Source organism: Marmota monax, unplaced genomic scaffold (assembly GCF_021218885.2).
Source record: "Marmota monax isolate L192 unplaced genomic scaffold, Marmota_monax_Labrador192_F-V1.1 WCK01_AAM20220418_F8-fsc00025, whole genome shotgun sequence".
Taxonomy (NCBI): Eukaryota; Metazoa; Chordata; class Mammalia; order Rodentia; family Sciuridae; genus Marmota; species Marmota monax.
Window position 1 is genome coordinate 964,201 of NW_026691950.1, and position 21,539 is coordinate 985,739.

Genomic DNA, 21,539 nt, shown 5'->3' on the forward strand with positions numbered 1-21,539 from the left:
CTCATATGACTGTTGATTCTCATGGGAATTAGTTACCTGGAGATCGGATTGTTATAAAGGGAGGCTGCCTTGGGTTTTGCCTTTTCCACACACAACCACTTTCCCTTCCTCTTTCAGCTTCCACTATGTGAAAGCATAAGGCCCTCACAAGATGTGTGGCCACCCCCACCTCCCCATCTTGAACTTTGGATCTCCACAACCATGATGCTAAATAAACTTTTCTTTTATAAATTATCCAGTCTTGGGTATTCTGTTTATAGCAACAGAAAACAGACTTGAGACACAAACGTGCTTTAAATTTTTAAATAGGATAAAACCTCACGACTCATCACTTGGGGGTAGTCAGGAACAGGAATATAACCACATTAAATAGTTAAATAATAAGTCAATGATTCTGGAGCAGTATGATTACTGTCCATGCCTTTAGTGACCACATCCATGGACATAGTCTTTGCAGCCTCACAGGGACAATAGGAAGTTTCTGATAAGGATCTAGAATTCTTTGGGGGGCAAAATGTAATAGCCTTCTCCCGCCCACATTCCACCCAGGCGGTGGGAATGGGGTTCCCCTCAGTGGAATGGGCTGGCTGAGAAATAAAAGCTAAGAGAAATGAGCGAAAAAACCACAGAACACAGAAAATTTCAAAGCAGGGGCAGGATGAGGCAAACTGATCACATGGATTAAGCTGGCAAAATGGCCCCTGCGTCTGCTTTTTTATATTGGGAGACATCAAAGAGATTGTATAGAATGTTCCTTTCCAAAAAAGGTTAAAGGTGGGCTGTTCAGTTCCTGACCAGTTACGCCCATCTCCAGAGCTACTGTGAGGAACCTTCCTAGCAGAGCGGAGGGAAAGCTCCTGTGCACTGGGCAATCTGTTGCTATGGGAGAGCAAGGGAAAGTTCCCAGTGCCAAGCCTATCTCTCCCTGGCATCCATGCAGAGAGATCCTCATGTGTTTTACAGATGGCTTCCAGCAGCCTCCCCTCTTCTGCATCTCCAGCTCAGTGTAAGTGAAAAGATCTCAGCAGCTTCCTCCAGCCTGAACTTCACCTTAACATGAAGTGACATCTTGACCTGCACTTACCACATGACTCACCTTCAACAGTCACATACGATCACCTACATCATAAAGCAGAGAAGTTCCCTGTTAAATCCTAGTGGAATCTTGGCTGGGAGTTACCCAGAAGACTGACTGACATTATCCTACTAAATTTCTAATGTATTGACGACAGGACACTTGCCAAGTTCAATAAGACCTGTCCTCCTTCAAGGAATGGGTTCTGTCCAGGTGAATGATCAGGATGGTGACAAATACAAATCTACAAGAAAAGTATTTAAGGAATGCTTGAACAAAGTAAGGATGCTCGACACCAAGAGACAATACATAATCATTGCCCAGTTGTTTAAATGCTGTCTGGTTGAAGAAAGCAGGATTAGGGATCTTGCTGGGTCAGTGGGGGTGGGGGTGGAGGGTATCTTTCTAGTGTGAATTAAAGGAGAGTAGGAACTGTTTAGGGAAGGATGATGTCATCCCAGTGACTCAGGAGTGAGTCTGAGGCAGGAGGATTCCAAGTTCAAGGCCAGCCTCTGCAAATTTGTGAGGTGCTGTCTCAAAAATAGAAAAGGGCTAAAGATGTAGCACAATGGGAAACTCTTGGGTTCAATCCCCAGTACTGAAAAAAATAAAAAACAGATAAACTTGGGAAGGTTAAAATTTTAAACAGTTAAAAGCAGACAGCAACTAATGGGTCACTGTGATCACCAATAGTTGGGCTCCATCAAGAGGGTATGAGAGGGGCTGGGGATGTGGCTCAAGTGGTTGCACGCTCACCTAGCATGCGTGAGGCACTGGGTTCGATTCTCAGCACCACATAAAAATAAAATAAAGATATTGTGTCCACCTAAAAACTAAAAAATAAATATAAAAAATAAAATAAAAGTGTTGTGGCCATCTACAACTAAAGACATTTTTAAAAAAAAAAAAAAGGGGGGGGGTATGAGAGAAAAACTGACCGGCTGAACTAGAAAGTCCATGATTTGACATTGGTGGCTTCTGATTGGTGTAATTTCTAGCTAGAATTCAATTGACGGTTTCTCATTGGTTAAATCACTGCCGGTCGATTGGTGGTTTCTGGTTGGCGAAATCTCTAACTAGCGATCAAGGCAATTTCTGATTGGTTAAACTTTCCCCAGGCTCTGACTGCTGGGAGCCATTAGCCAAGTAGGTATGACAATTTCCTTGCCAGCGTACCCCATGTTGCTGACATGTTGCAGTGACATTGAATGTAAGTGACCTTGCTCAAGGACCAAGGCAGATTAGGGTGTTCCCGGTTTTAAGATAATCGTGTTTAGGGCGTTCCCAGTTTAGGTTCCAGGTTTAAGGTTTAAGATTATTCCTGCTGGGAATAGGGCGTATCCTGCTGCCTGAGTTCCCCTTGAGTTCTCACGGGATTCAGACAGTATATTTTGGAGATAGAAGCCCAGTGGAGGTGGATTTGGGCAGAGAACGTGGATTTGGGCAGAGAACGTGGATTTCCCCAGAACGTGATTGTAGACGGCTGGTGTGAGTTCGGGAATAAAGAGTTGCTGTTTGAATCTACAAGCTGTGTGGTGGCTCGTGATTGTGTGCCCAGCCAGACTGCGGCATTTGTGCCCAGCCAGACTGTGGCATTTGGCGGCCCGTGCGGGGAACTTCTGAAGCTTAGAGGTAAGTGAAATTTCTCACCCTTGAGGAAGAGAGATAGAATGGGTGAACATTTCAAAAAACAATGTGTTATTGTTTTGATTTATTTTGTTTTTATTTCAAGTTGCCTGTTCCTAGAACTTTCTCAGGCAAACCGGGGAAAATGGTTGACTCAAGGTTTGAAGTTATTCGCCTCCGAGCAAGAGAAATTGTTAGAGGAAGGAGGCACCCCAGTAAGACCAAGAACAGTTAGGGCATATGTTGATACAATACAAAAATGTAGCCCATGGCTTTTTAAAGATGAGTTATTAAGTATATCAATGGGACCACCATGGTATCCTATAGAAGGATTTTTCTTCAACAAGAAAGAGATGGCTAGTTCTGTTTACTACATTTGTCTAAGATCTTGGTTTTTACAGACATCTGATTAATTTACAAAGCTAAAGTGTTAAAATATCAACCACTAAATATAAAATCAAGTACTCTTACTTATTAAGTTCCATAAGGTAATATATTTAAACATTATGTGTGTTTTCATAAATTGGTAAATGGAAAAAGGTTTAATATTGCTTTGTGTCTGTGTCTTTGCTAAAACAAGGTTACTAAGTGTTAAGATTCTATCATGTGTAATTTATATACAAAGAGTAGAAAAATTTTCAGTTAGGTTTCAATTATAGTATTATAGTATCATAAAAAACATGAAAGTCTTTCATCTTATTAAAGTGGAGTAATTTGTCTAAATCAGAAATTTTATAAGAGTTGTTTCAAAATGTGAATTTATAAAAAGGGTTAACGGTTAAAAAAGAGATAGAAAAAGATTCAAGATGTGGAAATATATTTTAATATAAAAGGTTAAAGGAAAAAGAAATGTTTCTAGATGATACAATCTCTGTGTGGTAAAGTAAAAAGTTGTAAAATGCCATTTAAAAAGATTTTGAGGAAACTAGACTTAATTTAAAAGCTTGAGAAAGGAAGAAAGAAGAAAAAGGTATTTGTACATGGCAGATTGAGACAAAGCTTCTCAATGGAGTTAAAAAAAAAAGCCTTTGGTTGAAGGGCAGCCATGTAAACTAACATTAAAGCGATTTAAACAGAATCTAAGCCTCGTTTAAAAGAGTGAAGTTGTAGGTGGTGAAAAAGTACATTTAAAAGTACAGTATAGATGATAATTAAAAGGCTTTAAAAGGTTAAATTGAAGGTGGTCGAGATACCTTCATGTCGGAAAAAAGATTGCTTTATTGCATCATTCGAAGCCTAGTTAATCTTAAAGGCATTACTTAAAAAAATGGGAAGATAATAGGATAAAAGATATTTAGATAAAGAAGATTAAAAATTTAAAGTGAAAAACTTTAAAGACAGAAGTATAGAAAGTTAAAAAGAATAAAGATAAAGAAGATGTAGAAAGATAAAAAAAATGTAGGAAGACAAGAATTTTATACCCACAAAATAGGAAAAAAAAAAAAACTAGGAGAAAAATAAGCAACTAAGGGTAAAAATACAAACCTTAGGGAAAAAAACTAGAAGATAGAAACAAGATAAAAAATGGTTGAAAATGTCAAGTAAGGTATTACACAGATAGAAAATGCAAAAAGCTAAGACAACTATTAGATACAGACATACTTATTAAAGCAAAAAGAGGGAATTGGAAAGGGGTATATATCCCCCATAGATAAACTTAAAATAACCCTTTTTACTCTAAACTTTTAAAATTTGGATTCATAAGGACTTAGTGCTGCGGAAAGACATATGTATCCAAAAAATGTACATAAGCCTAAAGTACTTTGGAAAGATATTCTAACAGGACAATGGAAAGGTCCTGACCCAGTGATTGTCTGGAGTCGGGGGTCTGTTTGTGTTTTTCCACAGGGAGAACAGCAGCCCATTTGGATTCCAGAGAGATTAACTAAAACAGTTTCTACAGATTGAAAAGAAGATGATTTGACTCAAATCCATAACAGCTGATATCCAGAACTCCAGCTTGGCACTCAACAAGTAATGCTCAATCAAGGAGTTAACTTACTTTGGGAGGAAACGGATTTTGGGAGGAAATGGACATATTGATAGATTCCTCCGCTTTGAACTGCTTGCAGAACTTGCCTGGACTATGTAACTATTGTTTGGTGCAGCGAATTGTGGTAATGCTGGCATATCTTTGCTGATGGTGTCACTAGTGATGCAATTTTTATTTCCTTGCCAGCGCACCCCATGTTAATTGTGGTAGTGCTGACATATCTTTGCTGATGGTGTCACCAGTGATGCAATTTTTCCCAAGGAGCCGTCAATTGGCTTGGTGTCGTGGCATTTCTGTATCCTCCTCCCTTCTGCTAGTGATGGTCTAAAATTTGGGGGCCAATGGCTTATGCTGGACCGGTAGTCAGTGACGGGTATGATCCAATTGCAGTGGTATCAACCTAAGACAGGAGGCTGACGCCTAAAGGTCAGTTTTCCGATGACGGGTAAGAACCATATGTTGAATTGGACAACCTACCAGGCACGGTCCTTAAGCCACATTGCTTGTTGTTTAATTAATCAGAAGGGGGGAGATGCTGGGAGCCATTAGCCAAGTAGGTATGACAATTTCCTTGCCAGCGTACCCCATGTTGCTGACATGTTGCAGTGACATTGAATGTAAGTGACCTTGCTCAAGGACCAAGGCAGATTAGGGTGTTCCCGGTTTTAAGATAATCGTGTTTAGGGCGTTCCCAGTTTAGGTTCCAGGTTTAAGGTTTAAGATTATTCCTGCTGGGAATAGGGCGTATCCTGCTGCCTGAGTTCCCCTTGAGTTCTCACGGGATTCAGACAGTATATTTTGGAGATAGAAGCCCAGTGGAGGTGGATTTGGGCAGAGAACGTGGATTTGGGAAGAGAACGTGGATTTCCCCAGAACGTGATTGTAGACGGCTGGTGTGAGTTCGGGAATAAAGAGTTGCTGTTTGAATCTACAAGCTGTGTGGTGGCTCGTGATTGTGTGCCCAGCCAGACTGCGGCATTTGTGCCCAGCCAGACTGTGGCATCTGACCATCCCCTGGGTTACCTTTCAGTTTGCTCATGTGGGAACCCAAGGCTCTGGAGCTGTCTCAACCTAGTGGCCCCCTGGTTTAATCAGGTTTGCACTGTTGTGACTGAAAGGCCTAAAACGAAGAGTTTTAGAGGAGGAAACATTTATTTGGCTCACACAGTTTCAGAGGTTTCAGTCCATCATCCACTGACTCCGTAGCTCTGGGCCCAAAGTGAGGCAGGGCATCCTGGCAGAAGGTCATGGGAGGGGAAAACAGCACCAGATACAGCAACTAGGAAACAGAGAGAGAGAGAGAGCTCCCCTCACCACGGACAAAATGGAAATCCCAAAGGCATGCCCAGTGACCTACCTCCTGCAGCCACACCCCTTCTGCCTACAGTTACCGCCCTGTTCAGTAGATCCATCCACTGTCAGGCTACATCTCTGATAATCTAATCATTTCACTTCTGAATGTTCCTGTATTGTCTCACACGTGAACTTTTGGGGGACACGGCGTCACTAAACTATAGCACCTTCCAATTCCTTCTTCTTAGCAATGGGCTGAGTTGGTAGTCAACACGTATAAACATGTAAGTTAAACTGCTAGGGACCAGAGTATGCACCAAACTCAACGGTGAAGTGCCCCTCGCGGGCACATTCACTTTAAGATGTGTCAACCAAACCTGTTGTCTTCTATCAGAGCAGGTCATGGTCGCAGTTGATAATGTCTCTGTATGTACAGAGAGAGATTCCCAAACTGGGATGACGGATGCTGTAAATGAGAACTATTTTTAAACTTATGACCTGGGGGTGGGAGACAGGGGCCAGTCCTCAACAAGTGGAGACAAGTCGATTGCTGTGAATGCTTCTGCGCTTGACATCCTGGTTTTGCCTTCCCTCCAGCACGGGGTAGTCGTTAAAAATAGAAGGCAGAACAGGCTCTTCCTGCTCCTAGATCATGTCCTTTGCATGCACATATTAATGCATTCGATGCTTCCTCCTTCTCTCAAGATTCAGAAATTCCATCCACTCAGGGACTAGCATCTAAAGACTCCAAGCCTTGCTGCTCTTCTCCAGAAGAGACCTGACCTGCTGCTGCCAAGCCCAACAACTCGCCTCAGTGACAGGCCTGCTGGGCTGTGCTCAGGCCATCTCTCACCGGAACTGCAGACCCCAGCACTTTCAAACCAGCTGCCACCCGATCACCGCCAGTGCTCACCTCCAGGCCCAATGCGCAACCCTGCGCACTCTGATGGCTGCCCAAGACCCTTCTCTGCTTGGATCTCAGTCCATGACCGGACTGGGAATTCTTCCACTTGTGTCCTGGGCACCACAACCAGAGAAGGCATTGTGAGATAGTTTTTGAAAGAATAGGAGGATCTGAGGTCTGCTCCCAGCTGTGGCCTTAGCCTCTCTCACCTTTCACATGCAACTGGCCACGGTGAAACCCTCTCCATCTGCCTGTCCTATCCTCTGCCACCATCCTGGCCCAGTGCAGGCCTCTTTATTTCTTGCTTGGGATGCACAAGGTACCCTCATTCTCTCCCTCCCCAGGCACCCAAGCCATCCTTCTAAAACTAAGATCTGATCTCATTTAAAATCTTTCAATGGCCCTCCTTGCACCTGGATTTGGTTTTACTTAATTCAGCCTTGCCTCTTGTAAAGCCTCACCTATTACCATTGAAGTGTGTGTGTGTGTGTGTGTGTGTCCACCCTAACACTCTTCGAACACTTTCCAGATTCTGACTTTGATGGATTCACAAGGTCTTCAGGGAAGTATTCACCAAACTCCAATTTACCCCTCAAAACCCCCCTCATAAGTAAAGGCTTTGGGGGGTTTTCCTCGGGTGAACTCCACTGACTCTCTTCACAGAAACACTCTTAATTCCTTCCATGGCCCCATAGTCCTTGTGTTTTCTCAGTTATTAGAACTTATCACCCTATATCATCAGTTTGCCCCACATGTCTTCTTCACTAGATCTCAGATGTCCCTCCCAAACATATTGCTACTCCAGGTGCCCAGCCTCCAGTCCCTAGGGCCAGGCACAAAGTGTACCTGGGTGTGCATTTGGAAGTATGTCAAAGAGGTATTTGAAGGAGCCCATGAATAATAAGAACTAACACTAACTGAGCACTTACTATATCCCCAGAACTAGTCTATATACTTTACAAGTATTGATTGGTTGCTTCTCATCATCATAAGACATTTAACTATTAATCTCTTTTTACATATGGAAATTGAGACACTGACATAGTAATCTACCCAAGCTCACAAAGATAGGAAGCAGGAGAACTAATTTCAAATTCAGGCCATCTATCTCCAGAGCCTACTCTCTCGATTATCACATGCATCTCTGGATGGCCTCCAGGACATATTAGTGCTTCCTCTCAAAATTCGCCCCATACGTACGTGCTTGCCCATATTCAGCCACCTTCTGGAATTCCCTCCCGCCATCCCAGGCCCCAGTCCCATCCTGGACTAGAAAAATACTAATTCTTCAATAACTACAAGATCAGAATTCCTCCAAGGGGTGAAAGTGAGGGGTGGGTAGGTTTGACGGATTCTGTAAACAAGCGGTTTGGTATTTTTAAAAAAATATCAAATAGAACTTACATAAAGTAAAACCACGCTTTTTAATGTACATTCCAATGAGTTGGGCTTTGGTTTTGATGCTGGGGATTGAACCCTGCAGTGCTCTATCACTGAACCACATCCCCAGCCCTTTTTATTTTTCAGTTTGAGGCAGGGCCTTGTTCAATTTTCAAGGTTGGCTTTGAATTTGCTATCCTCCTGCCTCAGCCTCCTGAGTCGCTGGGGTTGCAGCCATGTGCCACTGCACATGGCTCCAAGGAGCTTTGACGAACACATACAGTATAGTCACAATCAAGTCACAGCTCGATTACACCTTTCCCTAAAATCCTCTTGGGCTCCTTTGTAGTCAACCCCACCTCCGGTCTATTGATTCCCTGTTTTTTCGCCTTTTGTATATGTCTGCAGCTGTTTTGAGTCTGACATCTCTTGCTTAGCACTGCGGGTTTGAGATTCATCCATGTGCCTACATGTATTTGTTCCTTTTAATATTGAATATGGATGTCCCATGATAGGCTTTATATAATTCACCAGTTAAAGTCTATTTGATTATTTTCAATTTGGGAGCAAATATGAATAAAGTCACTATAAATATTCATATACAGGCTGTGCATTAACCTTTTTGTTGTTCATTTTTTATTTATTTATGTTTTTGTTCATTGTTCATTTGCTGAAGAGTGGCATTGCTAGATCATGCAGTAGGTGAACACTTGGCTCTTTAACGGCTTCTGAACTCCAGAGCAGCTGTGCACTTGCACTAGCAATAGCTAAGGTCTCCACACCTATCCAGCTTGCTATCACCAAGTGCTTTGTCTCAGTCCACCTACTAGGTGGAGTGGAATCTCACTGTGGCCTTAATTTGTACTTCTCCTGTGACTTACAATGAGCATTTTTCAATGTTTTTATTTGCTGTTCATCTATCTTCTTCGGCAAAGATCTTTTCAAATATTTTGCCCATTTTGTATTAGGTTGTTTGTTATTGTTCAGTTTTGTTTATTTGCTTGTTTTAGTACCAGGGATTTATCCCAGGAGTGCTTAACGGCTGAGTCACATCCTTAGCCCTTTTTAACTTTTTTTTTATTTTTAATCAGGGTCTTTTTAGTTTATTATTATTATTTTTTTTATTTTTATGTGGTGCTGAGAATCGAACCCAGTGCCTCATACATGCTAGGTGAGCACGCTACCACTTGAGCCACATCCCCAGCCCGAGTCAGGGTCTTGCTAAGTTGATTAGGGCCTCACCAAGTTGCTGAGGCTGGCTTTGAACTTGAGATTCTCCTTCCTCAGCCTCCTGAGCTCCTGGGATGATAGGTGTACGCCACCATGCCTGGCTGTTAGTGTCAAGTTTTGAGAAGTCTCTATATTCTGGACATTAAGGCTTGTTTTGCTAATCTTTCCACCCAGTCTATAGTTTATATTTTGACTTGGGGAAGTATTTAATTTTGATGAAGTTTATTAATTTTTAAAAAATTTTATGGAGCATACTTTTCCTGTTCTAAGAAATCTTTGCACAACCCAAAGTCATCAGGTTTTCTCTTATTTTGTCTTTCTCAAGATTTTTTATAGTTCACTTCTCCTTCTCACTGCCAAGTGCAATGGCAGAGGCTGTGGACCAGGACCCTGTGGGCAATACTTGCCCAGCACAAGCCCCAAAGATGCATCCTATCCCCATTTTCAATCAGTTGGGAGAGGATTATGGGGAGAAGGGAACAGAAGAAAGTGGTATTTAAATTCAAGACTGAAGTCCTAGCCTCATCTCCAAGGAGACCACCTTTGAAAAAACTCTGAGAATTGGACTGTGTAGAAAACTACCCAGGTCTCAGACTGGCCTCTGAGCAGCATGAGATTCATCAGACCAGAATAGTACCACACAAGTTCAAAAATGAAATTAATATTCCAATCACAGCCCACAAAAGTGGGCCAGGGTTTAGGTGTTTTCTAGACTAAACAGATTGCTTGTCTGCTAAGATAGAAGGTTCAACTGGAGTCTCCTAATACACAGATTCGAAACTATAATCCAGAGTTACTCTAAATAGGAAGAACCAGGAATATCTCACCCTGGTCGAGGAAAAAAAAAAAAAAACAAGCACTAACTCCCAAATGACAGAAATGTTGAGATTATCTTATAAAGATTTTAAAATCACTATCATAAAAATTCTTCTTAAAGCAATTATAAATACATTCTTGGAAGAAATGGAAAACTAGAAAATCTTAGCAAAGCAATAAATGATATATATAAAAAAAGAGTCAAAAGACAAATTCTAGAACTGAAAAGTACAATATCCAAGGTAACAAAAACCTACCAAATGGGCTCAACAAGCCCAATAAAGATTTGAGGAAGGGATCTGAAAACTCAAAGATAGATCAATGCAAATTGTCTAATCTGAACATCAAGGAGGACATAAGTTGACAAAAATGAACATAGCCTCAGAGACACGTGGCAGAAGGACAGAAGGTGTCATGCCATGTCTCTGGGGTCCCAGAAGGGGAGAAGGAAGTGCAGGGCTAAAAAATATTTGAAGAAATCACGTCTGAAACCTGCCCAAATTTGTTGAAGACAGAACCTGCTGCAGTCTGGCTGGGCACAAATCACCGAGCCGCCACAAAGCACTTGTATCTACAAACAGGAAACTTTATTGCCTGAACTCCAACAGCACACTCCACACACACTCCCCGGACACTCTCCCGAAAGCCACGGGGCTCCTCCAGGAACCACCAACCGGAAAATCCCTCCTCCAGCACTTTCCCAACCAATGCGAACGCTCCAGGAATCCCTGCGAGAACTCCAAAGTAGCGGCCCAGTCCGAGTCAGACAGTAAAGGTCTAATATACAATTGAATCAATCCAGCATCATCTTAATGGCTCGCCTCTCAACCAATATTATTGGCAAAATGCCAGGGGCCATTCCAGCTCGGCTGTGGCTCTCAGCAAGAACCCAAGGATTTAAGAAACTTAGCAAACTCCAAAAAGGATAAATCCAAAGGTGTTCTCACCGAGACACGTCATCATCACACTGCTGAAAAACAAAGACCGACCACAAACAACAAAATGTGGAGTCAGACATAACATGCATGAAGCTTGATATTGAATTTTTATATAGTAAACTAGATAGATATTAGCTCCAGGAAGAGTAAGTGGTTTTATGAGAACTTTTAAAGGTATTTAATTGTAGGAAACAAATAAAACTGCCCAGGTTCCCCTCTGTCCAGTCCTGTCACCTTCACTGTCAGGAGTCTCCTTTATCACAGGTGTTGTTCCCATTAAACCAACTGCATGCAAATCTGTCTTTGAGTGCATTTCCAGGTGACCTGATACAGGTATGTGCCATTGGCATGGTGGCAGGGAAAGAGGACCCTGGTTTGCTCTTTCAGATGGTGGTGTGGTGAGACCAACAGTGGTGAGCTGGCTGGTGGATATTATTATTAAATGTACTCCCATTTTATACTTTATTTTAAATAGTTTGGTTTAGAATATGTGCATGAATATACATATGCTCTTTTTGTTCATTTTTCTTTCTTTCTTTCTTTCTTGTTTTTTTTTCTTTAGAACAGGGTCTCACTAAGTTGCTTGAGTCCTTGCTAAATTGCTGAGGCTGGCCTCAAACTGGAGAACCCCCTGCCTCAGCCTCCTGCATCTCTGGGATTACAGGCAAATGCCACTGCACTTGGCTACATTTTGTTTTAAGAGATGGGGGAGTCTCACTCTGTTGCACAAGCTGACCTAACTCCTGAGCTTGTGGGATCCTCCTGCCTCAACCTCCTGAGTAGCTAGGACCACATGCAAACTGTGACCAGGTTTGGTTTTAGATATTTCAACATACAATGGGTCTTCATTTGAATTCTTGTGTCAGATCCCACGAATGTTTGGAGTGGTCTTACTCTTCTTGTTTCTATTACCATTTCTAGTTTCTGCTGTAGATGAACACTATTGGCTTTATTATATAATCTTGCATCTGGGAAACAGGCTATAGCATCTAATTAGTTCTATTCCTTTGCCTGATGGTGCTATGGGTTTATTGCTGTTATTGTTCTAATACTTGCAATAACTACAGTAATAACTATTTAATTTTTCCTCTCCATCCCCATATCTCTTATACTCTTCTTTCCTCTTATGATGTTGGCCAAATTACACAGCTCCATGTTAAGCATTAGTAGCAGCTAATGCTTCTTGACCCCATCATAAGCTGATCACCATCCTGATGACCTTTATGGAAACGTGACTAAACTTTCCAATAGCATGACTCTGTTATGGGATTTGGGGTACACAATCTTTATCTGAAAAAGAAGTTTCTTCCTTTTTTTAAGTAGTTATTCTTCTACTTGTTCTAGTTAATTATTATACATGACAGTAGAATACCTTTTGATATATTTGATACACAAATGGAGCACAATTTCTCCTTCCTCTAGCTGTACAGGGTGCTGAGTCACACCAGTAGTGTAAATTGTCTGTTTGCTGTTTTTTTTTTCTTTTTATTTTGTTTTCTGAGCATTTCTAAAGTGAATAGGTATTGAAAAAATGTTCTTTCTTCATATTTTTAGATACTCCTAATTTTTCGTCCTTTGATCATTAATATGGTAAATGGCTGTGATAGATGTTTTCTAATATGCAGTCATCTTTGTATTTCTTATGTAAAGCCTGCTTGCATACAAGATACACACACACATTTTATGAATATATATATATATATATATATATATATATATATGAATATAGACATATATGTGTGTGTATACATATACACACACACATGTATATGGCCAGTTTTATTTAGGATTTTGTATCTATGAAAATAAGTGAATGAGCTTACAGTTGCCTGATCAAGATTTCACTACCTTCCTAAACTATGTGGAAAGAAACAAAGACTGAACAGATGAGAATAAGCAACGGCTACTTGTTCAAAGCTGTGACAGCAAAGTCCACCACCACATGCAGTTTGGAAGAGACTCAAGGCAGGCAGCATGGAATAGACGTATATTGGAAAGAAGGTGTTATGGTTTGGATATGAGGTGTCCTGAAAAGGTTTCTGTTAGTGCAGGAACAGAGGTAAAATGGATTGTGAGAGCTCTAATCTAATCAGTTCATCATTGCTTGAATGGACTGGATGGTAACTGTAGGTGGGTGAGGTGTGACTGGAGGAGGTGGGTCATTGCAGGTATGCCCTAAAAGGGTGCATTTTCCCTATGGCCCCTTCCCCATACCTCTTTCTGCTTCTTGACCCCATCATGAGCTGAGCAGCTTACCTCTGCTGGGCCCTTCCCCCATGATGTGCTGCATCATCTTGGACCCAACGCAATGGAGTTGGCTGCCTTTGGACTGAAGCCTCCGAAACTGTGAGCCCCAAATAAACTTTCCCTCCTCTAAGTTGTTCTTGTTAGGTAGTTTAGTCACAGCGATAAAAAGCTAACTAAAACAGAAGGCAAGGCTTTGGGTGGGCCCTGGCTGGAGGCTGTTGGCCCGGGGACACAGTGGTTGGTCTAGTAGAAGGAGACACCCCATGCAATGGCTAGGGTGCACATTTAGTTTTTCCTAGTTTGACTTAAGTTGGAAGCAGGGTCAAAAATTAGGGAATCTGTCAATTATTAATCAAGTCCTAGTTGTTGTTGGCTAGAGACAGTGGCTTGACTTCCTCAAATTCTGGTTTAGAGATGGCAGCCTGATTTCCTAAGCTGGTGACTGTAGGTAATAGGTTAGCTTCCTGCCTAGTTGCTGAAATGGTGGGTCAGAGTTTTATTTTTATATGCCATCAGGCTTTTATCTGATTATTTAGTGATTCTCAACTGAGTTGGTCAATTTTGAGACTTTTTCAGTTTTCTGTAATATCTTATAAAAGATAGAATCCTCCCTGAAAGTTTTGTAAAATTTTCCTTAAAAATTGCCTGAGCAAAATCCTGGGAGGAGGGGATATTTTATTCCTTTTTTGAGTTTTTTAAATAGTCATTATTCTATTTTTTCTTCCATCAATTGTTGTCTTTTATGTTTTTCCAGAAATACATCCGGTTCTTCTAAATTGTCACATTTATCAAAGAACAGTCATTGCAGCATTTTATAATGCTTTTAATCTCTAGGTCCATAGTTATTTTCCTTTTTATTATATTATGTATATTCATGTATTCTTCTTTCTTTTCTTGATCAGTCTTGCCAGAACACTTGCTTCTCAATGATTTCTCCAACAGTCAAGCATGCTTTGTTTGCTTTGTGTTAGTTTATTAGCATCTAATTCCATTAATTTCTGTCTTTATTATTTCCTTCTTTCTTGTTTTAGTTTGCATTGTTGCTATATAGTTTTTAAATCTCTTGACATAATTGCCTAATTCATTTGTTTCCAATTTCCTTTATTTTTTTGCTTTTTAAATATGTGTTTAAAATTATGGATTTCTCTCTAAGTTTGGCTTCGATTTGGCTCCTTACGTTTTGGCACACAGGATGGGTAGCCCTTGGAGTAGGGCATTCTGCCCACTCTACCAGGCCTGGATGAGGGGTGGTCAAAGGCTCTCTACAGAGGGGAAGAGAGGCTGTTTTTTATACAAAGGGACCTTCCACTCACTCTTCACCAGCCCTCAGGGTGCTATTGCCCAGAGCAGGTGTCTCTTTCTGATTCAGAGATACCTCGTTGGGCAGTGAAAAGCCCAATGGACAGTTACTGCTAGGCCCTACCTATTTTGTTTTATATATATATATATATATATATATATATATATATATATATATATTAACCCAGAAGCAACTTAGTAGCATTTTATTCAGTTTCCACATATCTGGAGTTTGGACTCAATGATATACTAGAGTAGGTAGGAGAAAATGGACTCATGAAAGTGAATAGACTCTGTGGGTTCTTGATAGGTAAAAAGTAGTGGCAGAAATTAATGCAGAAAAGACAAGCTACTTAGGAAATGATGCGTAGACAGGATCACTATTAGAGAAAAAGCTGAATTTGCTATCTAAAGATAGATGTCTGATGTAAAAGAAAGATACTAGAATCTAACTGAAAGCAACATAGGAGCCCATCATGAAGTGGTAAGTGGGAGAGATTTCTTCCATGAGGCTGAAAACGTATAAACCATATGGCAAACTTTTGATGAATCTGACTGTATCAAAATTAATTTTTGTCAGCAAAGTTAGCCGTAGTTAACAGAATGGGAGAAGATATTTCCACTGTTTTACAAGAACAGTACAAATGTAAATATATAAATGTAGATATATTGGCCTCAAAACAGTGTTGAGTGAGAAAAGTAAGGAACAATACTAATATCTGCCGCAGTCCAGCTGCAGCAAAATAACCGGGGGGTGACGAATAACTTGTGTACGTTGATACAGCAGGAGTGGAAGCCGTTTATTGTAGGACAACAGAGGTATTTATACATTCCACACAGCTTATCTTAATTAGCATAAACTAGATACATCAGTCAATCAATAAGGAATCTCCACACTTAATGGCTCGCTGGCGTTACTTCACAAACCACTCCCTCTGGCATTTTGCCAGGCGCCATCCAGACTTGTTTACAGACTCTAACAAATATCACATACCATTACTAGAAATTAGATACACACAATCATACAGAACAAAGCTATGTGTTATACAAGAATACATGCTTATAAGTCACAAAGTAAACACATGAAATAGATGTCAAGGGGAGTAGGAGACAGAGATAAGGGACTAATAAAGAGGGAGAAATATGCCTCAGTTCAGGGTGGGTGGTGTAAAGCCATCTTTAGTCCATACCTGAGTAACTCAGTTGTATGTCTAGCTATTCCTGTCTTTTATGGCTTAGATATGAGGTGTTTCCCAAATGCTCACATATGAGCTAATGCAAGAATGTTCAGAGGGAAGATGATTAGATTTTGAGAGATGTAACCTAATTGGTGGATTAATCCACTGATATGGATTAACTGGGTGGTAATTATAGGCAGATAGGCTATGACAGGAGGAGGTGGGTCATTGGGGACATACCTTTGGGGCTTGTATTTTGTCCCTGGTGAGCCGAAAGCTCTGTCTGCTTCCTGTTTGTCATGTCCTAAGCTGCTTTCCTCCTCCATGCTCTTCTGCCATGATATTCTGCCTCACTTTGGCCCCAAACAATGGAATCAACCATCTATTGACTGATACCTCTGAAACCGAGGGCCCCAAATAAACTTTTTCTCCTCCACATTGTTCTTGACAGGTCTTTTGGTGACAATGACCAGAAAGCTGACATGCTAGCTATTGAATTATGTTAGCTACTTTCTACCACAACCGCCTGGAAAATCCATGTGATGTTGTGCAACCCAGCCTAAGTTTGTTGTATTGCTTTTTCAATAAGAAAAAGCTTTCAACTCACCAGAACTTCCTTCTTACTAACAATAAAATGGTTAAGCAAAAGGCCAAACTGAATATTCAAAATGAGAAAGGAGTCATCTGTCTAATTTTCTTTTACAGGCCATTCTACCCTATTAAAGAATGGAGTGAACAATTGGTTGTATCTGAGGTTTTAATTAGACCAAATTTAATATGCTTACTAGCCCTTTGCCTGCCAAGCACTACAAAAATCACTGCTGCCGATTTTACAAGAATTTAATACATGGGAAGACAAGTTGGCTGGGATTAAATAGGAGATTATCTTGCTAAGTGAAAATGGAAAAAAAAATTCAGGAGAATTACAACCTTATTGGAAGGGGTGGAAGAAAGGAGGATGGGTGGGCAAGGATAAGGATGGGCGAGCAGCCAACATTGGAAATGAGGTTCAGAAATGCCATGTAATTTAGTCAGGGGCAGGTCCAGGTTTTGTGAGGCCTGATATTCACTCATTTGGTGGTAAAAGGGGGAAGGATTAGGAAAAGCCTATAAAAAATGAATACAAAATCAGTTATGATTATGAATATTTATTTTGATGAGGTCACAATAAATCACAAATTTTGAAAACTGATAGATAAATTAAACATGACAAAATCTAGAAAAATCTAGCATCTCTTGTTGACCTGCCTACTTATCTCTTTTTTTTCCTACTTATCTCTATAATGCATATTTTCTATGTTTTTTGGCTGCATAATATTATAGACTCTTTTCTAAGACAATCATTTTGGAATATTTTGTACATGAAAAGATAAAGATAAATCTATCTTTCCCCTACTATGAATGATTAAAATTTCTTTTTTTTATTATTAATCATTATATAATTAAACATGAGACTTTACAAACTGATATACTCACTTTTGTATGAGTGCCGCAGGGTCATGCCCTATAACTATAATTTCTGACAAAATCTATTTCCCATTGTTATGGTTTAGATATGAAGGGTCCCCCAGAAGCTCATGCAAGACAATGCAAGAATGTTCAGAGGTAAAATGATACATTATCAGATATGTGACTTAATCAGTGGGGTAATCCACCCATATGGATTAACCTGGTGGTAGCTATAGGCAGGTGAGTGTGGCTGGAGGAAGTAGGTCACTGGGGGCATGCCTTTTGAGTTTAGATTCTGTCCCCCATGAGCAAAGCTCTCTCTGCTTCCTGGTTGCCACATCCTGAGCTGCTTTCTTCCGCCACACCCTTCCACCATGCTGTGCCACCTCACCTTGGGCCCAGAGCCACAGAGTCAGACAACCATGAACCGATCCTCTGAAACTGTGAGCCAAGATAAACTTTTCCTCTGCTTTTAGTTGTTCTTGCCAGGTATATTGGTCACAGTGATTCAAAAGCTGACTAAAACACTCATGATTCTGTCAAAAAGGAAAAAACCTAAATGATTCATTTTTAATTTGTAACATTATTAGGTCAATTCTTGATAGGAAAGAACTGTTTGGACCAGATGTTAACGATAACTACACCCCTGCTTACAAAATGACACAACTGGTGACTGGAAGAATGTTCTATGGTCAACCTCTGTCTCTACACATTTCAAGCCTTGCTCTCTTCTATTGGCACAATCTAGGCTAGATGCCACAGGACATACCTTTTCTTTCTTTTTTTCTTTTTATTTCTTTCTTTTTTTTTCGAGTGAAAGGAGGAGTTTATTTGAGAGTTTACCTCCAGAAACACTGGTAAGAGAGTTGAAACATGAGAAAGGGAAGAAAAAGAAGTCAATAAAGGCCACATTATTGATCAAGTTACCCCTGTGGGCAATCAGTTGGAAAAACTAAACAAACAGCACAAGGATTTTCAAAACCAATCAGATTCTCACAATAGTAGTTCCTGGTATTTAGTTTCCGACTCTCTGAGCTAGTTGTTAGAACTTGCAATAAGCTTTTACCCTGAAATCGCATCCTCACAGGACATATTGGAAAATAACCTCTGGCCTGCAGCTTCCTGCCACCAACCAGGTGCAGTCAGCACAGGATGCACTGACAACAACTTATATGGGTGTGACACAAGACATGACTAGAGATTGGCTAGCTTCACTTAGCATAATCTGCTCTAGTGCCATCCATTTCCCTGCAAATTCTATGATTTTGTCATTTTTTAATGCAGAGTAATACTCCATTGTGTATAAATGCCACATTTTTTAATCCATTCATCTATTGAAGGGCATCTGGGTTGGTTCCACAGTCTTGCTATTGTGAATTGAGCTGCTATGAACATCGATGTAGCAGTGTCCCTGTAGCATGCTCTTTTTAGGTCTTTAGGGAATAGACCAAGAAGGGGAATAGCTGGGTCAAATGGTGGCTCCATTCCCAGCTTTCCAAGAAATCTCCATACTGCTTTCCAAATTGGCTGCACCAATTTGCAGTCCCACCAGCAATGTACAAGTGTACCCTTTTCCCCACATCCTCGCCAGCACTTGTTGTTGTTTGACTTCATAATGGCTGCCAATCTTACTGGAGTGAGATGGTATCTTAGGGTGGTTTTGATTTGCATTTCTCTGACTGCTAGAGATGGTGAGCATTTTTTCATGTACTTGTTTGTTAGAGTCTGTAAACAAGTCAAAATAACACCCGGCATTTTGCCAGGGGAATGTTAGAGTTCGTAAATAAGTCTGGATGGTGCCTGGCAAAATGCCAGAGGGAGTGGTTTGAGAAGTAACAAAAGCGAGCCATTAAGTGTGGAGATTCCTGATTGGTTGACTGATGTATCTAGTTTATGCTAATTAGATAAGCTGTGTGGAATGTATAAATACTGTTCCTGTCCTGCAATAAACGGCTCCCACTCCTGCTGTATCAATCTACACAAGTTATTCGTCACCCCCCCTGATTATTCTGCTGCAGCTGGACTGTGGCACTTGTTGATTGATTGTATGTCCTCCTCTGAGAAGTGTCTGTTCAGGTCCTTGGCCCATTTGTTGATTGGGTTGTTTGTTATCTTATTGTCTAATTTTTGGAGTTCTTTGTATACTCTGGATATTAGGGCTCTATCTGAAGTGTGAGGAGTAAAGATTTGTTCCCAGGATGTAGGCTCTCTATTTACCTCTCTTATTGTTTCTTTAGCTGAGAAAAAACTTTTTAGTTTGAGTAAGTCCCATTTGTTGATTCTAGTTATTAACTTTTGTGCTATGGGTGTCCTATTGAGGAATTTGGAGCCCGACCCCACAGTATGTAGATCGTAGCCAACTTTTTCTTCTATCAGACGACGTGTCTCTGATTTGATATCAAGCTCCTTGATCCATTTTGAATTCACTTTTGTGCATGGCGAGAGAAAGGGATTCAGTTTCATTTTGTTGCATATGGATTTCCAGTTTTCCCAGCACCATTTGTTGAAGATGCTATCCTTCCTCCATTGCATGCTTTTAGCCCCTTTATCAAATATAAGATAGTTGTAGTTTTGTGGATTGGTTTCTGTGTCCTCTATTCTGTACCATTGGTCCACCCGCCTGTTTTGGTACCAGTACCATGCTGTTTTTGTTACTATTGCTCTGTAGTATAGTTTGAAGTCTGGTATCGCTATACCGCCTGATTCACACTTCCTGCTTAGCATTGTTTTTGCTATTCTAGGTCTTTTATTTTTCCATATGAATTTCATGATTGCTTTCTCTATTTCTACAAGCAATGCCGTTGGGATTTTGATTGGCATTGCATTAAACCTATAGAGAACTTTTGGTAATATCGCCATTTTGATGATGTTAGTTCTGCCTATCCATGAACAGGGTATATTTTTCCATCTTCTAAGATCTTCTTCTATTTCTCTCTTTAGGGTTCTGTAGTTTTCATTGTATAAGTCTTTCACCTCTTTTGTTAGGTTGATTCCCAAGTATTTTATTTTTTTTTTGAAGATATTGTGAATGGAGTGGTTGTCCTCATTTCCATTTCAGAGGATTTGTCGCTGATATACAGGAATGCCTTTGATTTATGCGTGTTGATTTTATATCCTGCCACTTTGCTGAATTCATTTATTAGCTCTAATAGTTTCTTTGCTTTGATATAAGGAGAGTAACTAAGAACAGAGTAGGGACAAAGAGCATGAGAAGAAGATTAACATTAAACAGAGATGAGAGGTGGGAGGGAAAGGGAGAGAAAAGGGAAATTGCATGGAAATGGAAGGAGACCCTCAGGGTTATACAAAAGAACATACAAGAGGAAATGAGGGGAAAGGGAAAAATAATACAAGGGGGAGAAATGAAGGTCAGTAGAGGGGGTAGAGAGAGAAGAGGGGTGGGGAGGGGAGGGGAGGAGGGATAGTAGAGGATAGGAAAGGTAGCAGAACATGACAGTCACTAGTATGGCAATATGTAAATCAATGGATGTGTAATTGATGTGATTCTGCAATCTGTATATGGGCTAAAAATGGGAGTTCATAACCCACTTGAAGCAAAGTGTGAAAGATGATATATCAAGAACTATGTAATGTTTTGAACAACCAACAATAAAAAATAAAAAATAAATAAATAAATAAATAAAAATAAATTAACCTATATAGAAAAAAAAAAAAAAACAAGACATGACTAGAGCCCTATAAACCCAAATGAAAGGACATTTCCTAGTTCATATTCCTTTAGGTGAACCCCAAAAGTGCAGACAGCTGCTCCAGGCCAAGTACATGAAGGAAAGTCCAGGCGACCAATGTGCAGTGAAAATATTGCATGTGTTTCTGCAAAAGTCCAGGGAGCACAAAACTGGGCTCCTGCCCGAGCAAGGAAGGTCCCTGAAGCTGCAGCTTTTCACCTACATAGGAAATCCACCTCCGACCTGGTGGGGCTGCACAGTAGATAATGAAGCCCATCTGGGTCCCATAAGAGAAATCCAGACTCCTACGCCCTACCCTGAGGTTCTGCTTCCTCAGTGGAAAGGGAAGTGATGGGAAGCAGGTGGGGCAAGGTGAGATGGCAGGGAGCAGAGGACAGAGGGATCTAACTGGGCCCTCTAAC